The sequence below is a fragment of the Papaver somniferum genome, chromosome 7, assembly GCF_003573695.1.
Source record: "Papaver somniferum cultivar HN1 chromosome 7, ASM357369v1, whole genome shotgun sequence".
Lineage (NCBI taxonomy): Eukaryota > Viridiplantae > Streptophyta > Magnoliopsida > Ranunculales > Papaveraceae > Papaver > Papaver somniferum.
Genome location: NC_039364.1, coordinates 164,427,439 through 164,434,017, shown reverse-complemented (window position 1 = coordinate 164,434,017; position 6,579 = coordinate 164,427,439).

The window sequence follows — 6,579 nt, the reverse complement described above, 5'->3', positions numbered from 1 at the left end:
CACAAATGAAATATACTTTCATTTAGATATAAGTAACCGTACCTAAACGTGTATATTGAGTTGGCTCAATAACAGTTAACCGAAGTTAGCCATATGAACACTTTTCTCTTAACCTTGTTCATCTTAACACTTCTAGATCAATTGATAATCAAATGAATTTAATTGTGTTACTCATAGAGTTGTTCAATTGTTTATATTCTCATAGAAGTATACAAGACACAATTGAAGCAAAATTGAATAGTAGTGGTTGGTTGATACTCACTCATCTGATGATGCTAGTTAGTGCATTTTCTTCTGGCGGAAAAGAAACTACTCCTTAACCCCATATAGAAGAACCCCATTTCTGAATCTGCTTATACCGATTTAAATCCAAATCAACCACTTTCTCTTTATCTTCATTTTCTTCACGAGGGAGTTTCATGTGGAGGATGAGAGTAGTGGTATTAGTACGATTAATGGCGTTAAATTCATAAAAATTTTAGAATGAATTTTAATTTTAAGATTAACAGAAATTTTTGAGTGAGATGAGATGAGATCTGACAAAAATAACAAGAGAGTTTTTCTTAGAGGCGGCTAAAGAGTTATATAGGGTACCTTATTTTTAGGTTTATAGGAGAGGAAGATTAGACAAGAGAATCCAACGGTTGGAGATGCTTAGGTTTTGACATATATTAACTAGGGTGTTGATTGAAGGCGTGTGTAGTGTTTGCTTCAAGCCTCTGTGCCCTGGAAATAAAAATGGTCATGTCTACGCCCGTCCAAACATTTTTTCAAACTCTTTCGTTCCTTTTTATTTTAACTAACCCGAAAACAAAATGATAAGGTTATAGCATGTGCTCGTGGCCAAATCCATTTTTCACACAACTCTAACCTGATGTGGCTCTCTTATGTACGTGTTTTGCGTAGGGGAAATTAGTGGGAGACCCAAAAAAATATTCTCATTCTCAGCCCACAATTAATTTTGTATACCGTGACACCCATAATTATATGAAATTATTATATGAATCAATACATAACTGGTTATGCATACTATCTTTTCAGGCATAACTCGTTATGCAGCTTAATTTTTCAGGGGTATAATTGGCAGCGCAACTTGGACATCACATATCTAAAAATCTGCGCCTTAGAATTTTACAAATTTTATATCGTTAGAAATCTTTTTAAAAGAGCTACGCAACGAATACAAACAAGAATATCAAATTTTTGTTTTTAACGAAAAAATCGGAGGTGATCCTCATTTTAGGGAATTTTTTTGAAAACTTGATACTTAACCATTATGCAGTCACCAAAAACGATGCATAACACATTCTGCAGACGCATAACGAATTATGCAATCATTTTCTCCACTTCATAACAAATTATGCATCTGGATAACAAAATTATGCATCTATATCAAGTTATATTACCATTTTTTTGGTTGATTTTAGCCGTACATATAAAAAATTGATGCATAATGCAGTATGCATCCATATTTACGGATGCATATCAGGTTATGCATCTATTTTCTCAATGCATAATGCATTATGTAGCCATATTTTCGGACGCATAACAGGTTATGCAGGTTTTCTGGACTGCATAACAAGTTATGCAACAAATTTTGTAGATGCATAACAGGTTATGCATCCATTTTCACGAATGCATAACATGTTATGCAGACAGTTTCTCGACTGAATGACATGTTATTCAGTGATAACCACATCATCATCTTCTTTCATGTTTCGTTAACTCCCACGCAAATCATTATCTTTCAGATATTCGGGGGCTCTTGGTCAAAATCATGTATTTACACCGTCATCTTCTTTCATGTATTTACACCATCATCTGCAATTAAACCTTCTTCACAACTCATCCAGTGTTGCTTACTCCAACTCAATTCACGGCTGAGAGTTTCATAAAAATCTGAAATTCATTTCAAAATCTTCATTGAAAACAAGTTTTGATCATAAATCTATGATGACCAAACTGTGTTCTACAAACCCATTTAGGGATTTTTGCTGCTACCATTAATAACAGTAGTGAATTGAAATTGTAATGAAGAGAATCGGTAGTAAGAGCGTTCGTCGTTAATTCGAAGAAGAAGACGATTTGGTGCTGTTGTTGAGATCAATCGAATTTAGGCATGAATTTTTTCTCGAAATCAATCGAATCTCTCCCTTTTTCTGAGATCTAGGTATAGTGGAGAAGAAGAAGAAAAAAAAAGACGAAGAAGAAGAAGGAAAAAAAAAAAGACAGAAACAGAATTTTATATATTTTGGGTTTGAGAATAATTTTCTTCCAGAATTTGGGTGCGCGACTGTAGTTTTGGGAGCGTGAGTTTCACAGTAGAAACATAAGGGAGAATGGGTCTCCCTGTAGTTTTCACTTTTGCGTATTACCCTTTTTGTTTTGTAGGATGTAGTGTTTCACTCCATAATGACACCTGCGCAGGCCCATAATTTATTTATTTTACCGTCTGGCCCATAATTATTTTTGGGTCCAGTCGCACCCATAATTTTTTTAAATATTTAAAAAACGCAAAGTTACTCTATTACCCTTGAACGGTTTTGGGCAGTTTCATTAACTCCCTGAAACGGTCACAATATTTATTTCGTTTTCACCCGTTACTTTCTTTTCTTCTTCACCGATTTCTTTTCTCCTCCTCCATTAACTCTGTAACGGATCTGCAGAGAATTTTTTTCTCCATCATACAAAGAAATCGATCATATAATCGATGATCGAAGTTGATTAAATCCTAAAAATCAATTTCAAACTCTAAAAAACCCTATAAACTACTTACAGTTTACAAACCCTAGAATTTCAGTTCAACAAAAATGGATGAAACAACAACAAAAATCAAGTCGAAGAAGTCAAAAGAGAAGAAATCAGGTATTAAAACTAGTTTAATCGATGGTATTCTTGCATGTATTCAGTAAATTTAATTTAATTTTATTTTCGATTTTTACTTTTGTTCTTGATGTTGATGACCTAAAAAATTTACTTTTTTTAAATTCTAAGTTTTGTTGCAGTAACTGCCGATGATGAACCAGAAGCCGGTAATCCGGAAAAAAAGAAGAAATTTAAGAAGAAAAATGTTTTTGGTGAGATTTTCATCCTGTTTCTGGTGAGATTTTCATCATGAATATGTTTGCCCATAATTTTGACCAATAATCGTCCCAAAAATGAGACCTAAAAAGGGATAGTTATATTTGGTTGTTACTTACTTTTAAATCAAACCCACATTGGACAAAGGGATTCAAAGGATCTTCTATACATCAGATTAGGATTACAGCATCAATCGCCCGTCGGTGATGGTTTGGATGCCCATCTCATAGTCCTACATACATGGCTATCAGCCAACCACTTCTTGAAAATGAAAAGTTTATCCTCACGGGCATCTCCGTCCTTCATTGATTTGGTTTTTTGCAAATTTCTTTGGCAAAAGTAGGAAGCTTGCAAAAAAGAGAAAAAAGATTACAAATTAGAAAATATTAAAGTTATAATATTCAAGTGATTCTGGATAAATAAAAAAGGGAATTTTATACACTTGCAAAAAAATAAAATAAAAATTCTTGCAAACTTCACCAAATTCTACACCAAGCCATTTCAGATACGGAAGTAAGCAGTCCTATTTGGTAATGTCACTTAGTAGCATATACTTGATGAGGCGAATTTAATCATTATGTCTTGTAATTATCTTAAATTGAGAACAAAAAACAGTATAAATAGGCATTTTCGGCTGCAATTCTGTTCATTCATACTCAATGCAACTCTGGCAGATTTAAAATGTAACGGTATAACAATCAAAATCAGTAGATCCATCTGATTATAGAAAACATTAATAAAAAGGCAAATAACAAGTTGAATAAGTTTTAAATTATGACTAATAATTTTATTTTTATATACAAACAACTGATAGGAGGATCTGTGATAACAAGTAGAAGACTCCCTCCTTAAAAGATTCATAATTAATACAAAATTCAACTCTTAGAGAATAAGGATTTATAGGACAGCTTTTTAAGGAATATTTTCTAAAAAAATCTGAGATAGAACTGCACAAGGACCTCTTACACCACAAGATTGGCTAGCTACATCATAGTTTTTGAGAGGAAAAATCATGGTGTGGGTAGGTTGTTGATGGCTTGAAGTTTCCGCTTCCAAAAGAATCAGTTCATGAAAATTTCAGCCACGGTTTGCAAAGATTGCATTCCTTAATTTATAAATGTATGTGTTCATGAGTATGAAATCATACTTAACCGATTTAAGAAGTTGAACCACTTAAGTTTGCAAACGGGTACGCGAACTTAAGTTCCGGACATTGGTCACAAGCCGACAGTTTGCAAACGGGTACGCAAACTTTAGTTCCGGACCGAACTCAGTTGAAACTGTTTGCGAACGGGTACACAAACTTGGTTCCCGGACTTCAACAGTTAAATCAGTTTGCGAACGGGTATGCAAACTTAAGTACCCTAACTTAAACAGTTGAATAAGTTTGCGAACAGGTATGCAAATTTCCGGTCCTGAATTCCGTCAAGATAATTCATACACTAAGTACACAAACCATAATGTATCCAGACATAGGTTTTAGTTCTTAACTCCCATTTCAATCATTGAAACATTCTTAGAAGACGACAATAGTTGCCTCACACAAACTATTAGCTTATAAGCAATTTTCAAGTGATCGAATGATCAATACGAAACATTTCGAGCCTACATCAAATGACTGTCTCACACAAATCATGAAAGTTGTTACCAGGTGGTTTTCACATGATCATCTTTTGACTTTCGTCAAGAATAATGATGAACGTGGTTAAAGCAAAAATCTTTCCAATACATATTTCGAGAAAGATATAAGCGAGTTAAACTCATCTTGAAATATCAAATGTGTATAATGTAAAGTATATATAACTATACGACTTTGTCTCAATAGTAGATAGAATAGAATACACTTCTGAGTGATAGATGAGTTCAAGTCTCCATATACCTTTTGTTGATGAAGTTCCACAAGCTCCCTTTAGTAGTTCTTCGTATTCAATCGATGAACGTCGTGAAGTCTAAATCTCAACTACACATTCTATCCTAATCCGAGACACAGCTATAAGTAGACTAGAAATCAAGACTTATAGTTTTGACAACTAAACTTTAGTGTAACACAGATAAGGAGATAGAAAACTAGTTGCTAGGGTTGTGAAGATAGTTTAAGTTCCGTCAGAAACTTAATTAAAATATGATTCAAGGATCAACATTCTAAGGTAGTAAGATTGATGATCAAATTTGATAATAATATTAATAATAAAAGAAGTGTCTCAAAACAAGAAGGCAAAGCCTTTAAATAGGTTCTCAAGAACCGACTAAATAGAAAAGAAAAGAAAAGGAAATATAAACAAACTAAGAAAGAAAAGACTTGCAAGGAAAGTAAACTGAAACAGAAGGATGGGATCAACTGTTATAGTTAATACATTCGCAACGGATCAACAATTGTAGTTGATACAGAAGCAAGGGATCAACAACCATTGTTGATACAGATAAAGATGTACTACATCAATCCCCCCTTCTTGAAAATAACTCGCCCTCGAGTTAATGATTAGAAAGAACTTCATTCTCTCCATTAAATGTAAATATTTCTTGCACATTGAAGATATTAGAGATGTTCCAATTTGATGGAAAATCAATAACATATGCATTATCACTGATTTTCTTCAAAATATTGAATGGTCCATATTTCTTCATCTTGGTCTTGTTGTAAGTACCAGTAGGAAATCTTTCTTTTCTGAGATGAATCATAACCAATTCTCCTTCATCAAAAGTCTTAAGTCTTCTATGTTGATTTGCATCTTCCTTGTACTTGTTATTAGAATCTGCAAGCTTTGACTTTACTTCTTGATGTATGAGTGAAGCTTTCTCAATAAAGTTAGCTGCCTTAGCATTTGATTTACACAGCTTGGGAAGCACCACCAAATCCAAAATATGATCAAAAACTTTAGAATAAACAATCTCAAAAGGTGTCTTACCTGTGGATCTATTGACTGAAGTGTTATAAGCAAATTCCATATTTGGAAGGAGATTATCCCATTGCTTCTCTTTTCCTCCTATAACCTTGGCTTTAATCAGATTTCCTAAAGATCAATTAACCACTTCAGTTTGTCCATCTGTTTGAGGGTGAGCAGTTATACTATACTGAAGTTTAGTTCCCAAACGCATCCATAAAGACTTCCAAAATTAGCTCAAAAACTTAGTGTCTCGATTAGAAGTAATTGTATTGGGAATTCCATGCAAACGTACTACTTCTTTGAAAAATAAATAAGCAACATTGGAGGCATTCGTTGTTTCTTGCATGCTATGAAGTGAGCCATTTTTGAGTAACGATCAACAACCACCATAATAGAATCATTCCCCCTGGTAGTACGTGGTAAACCAAGCACACAAGTCCATGCTAATATCCACCCAAGGAGCATCAGGAATTGGAAGTGGAGTATACAAGCCTGTGTTTTGAATATTCCCTTTAGACTGCTGGCAAACCATGCATTTTTGCACGTACTTTTGAATGTCCCTTTTAAGAGAAGGCCAGAAATAACGTTCTTCAACCAAAGCTATGGTTTTATC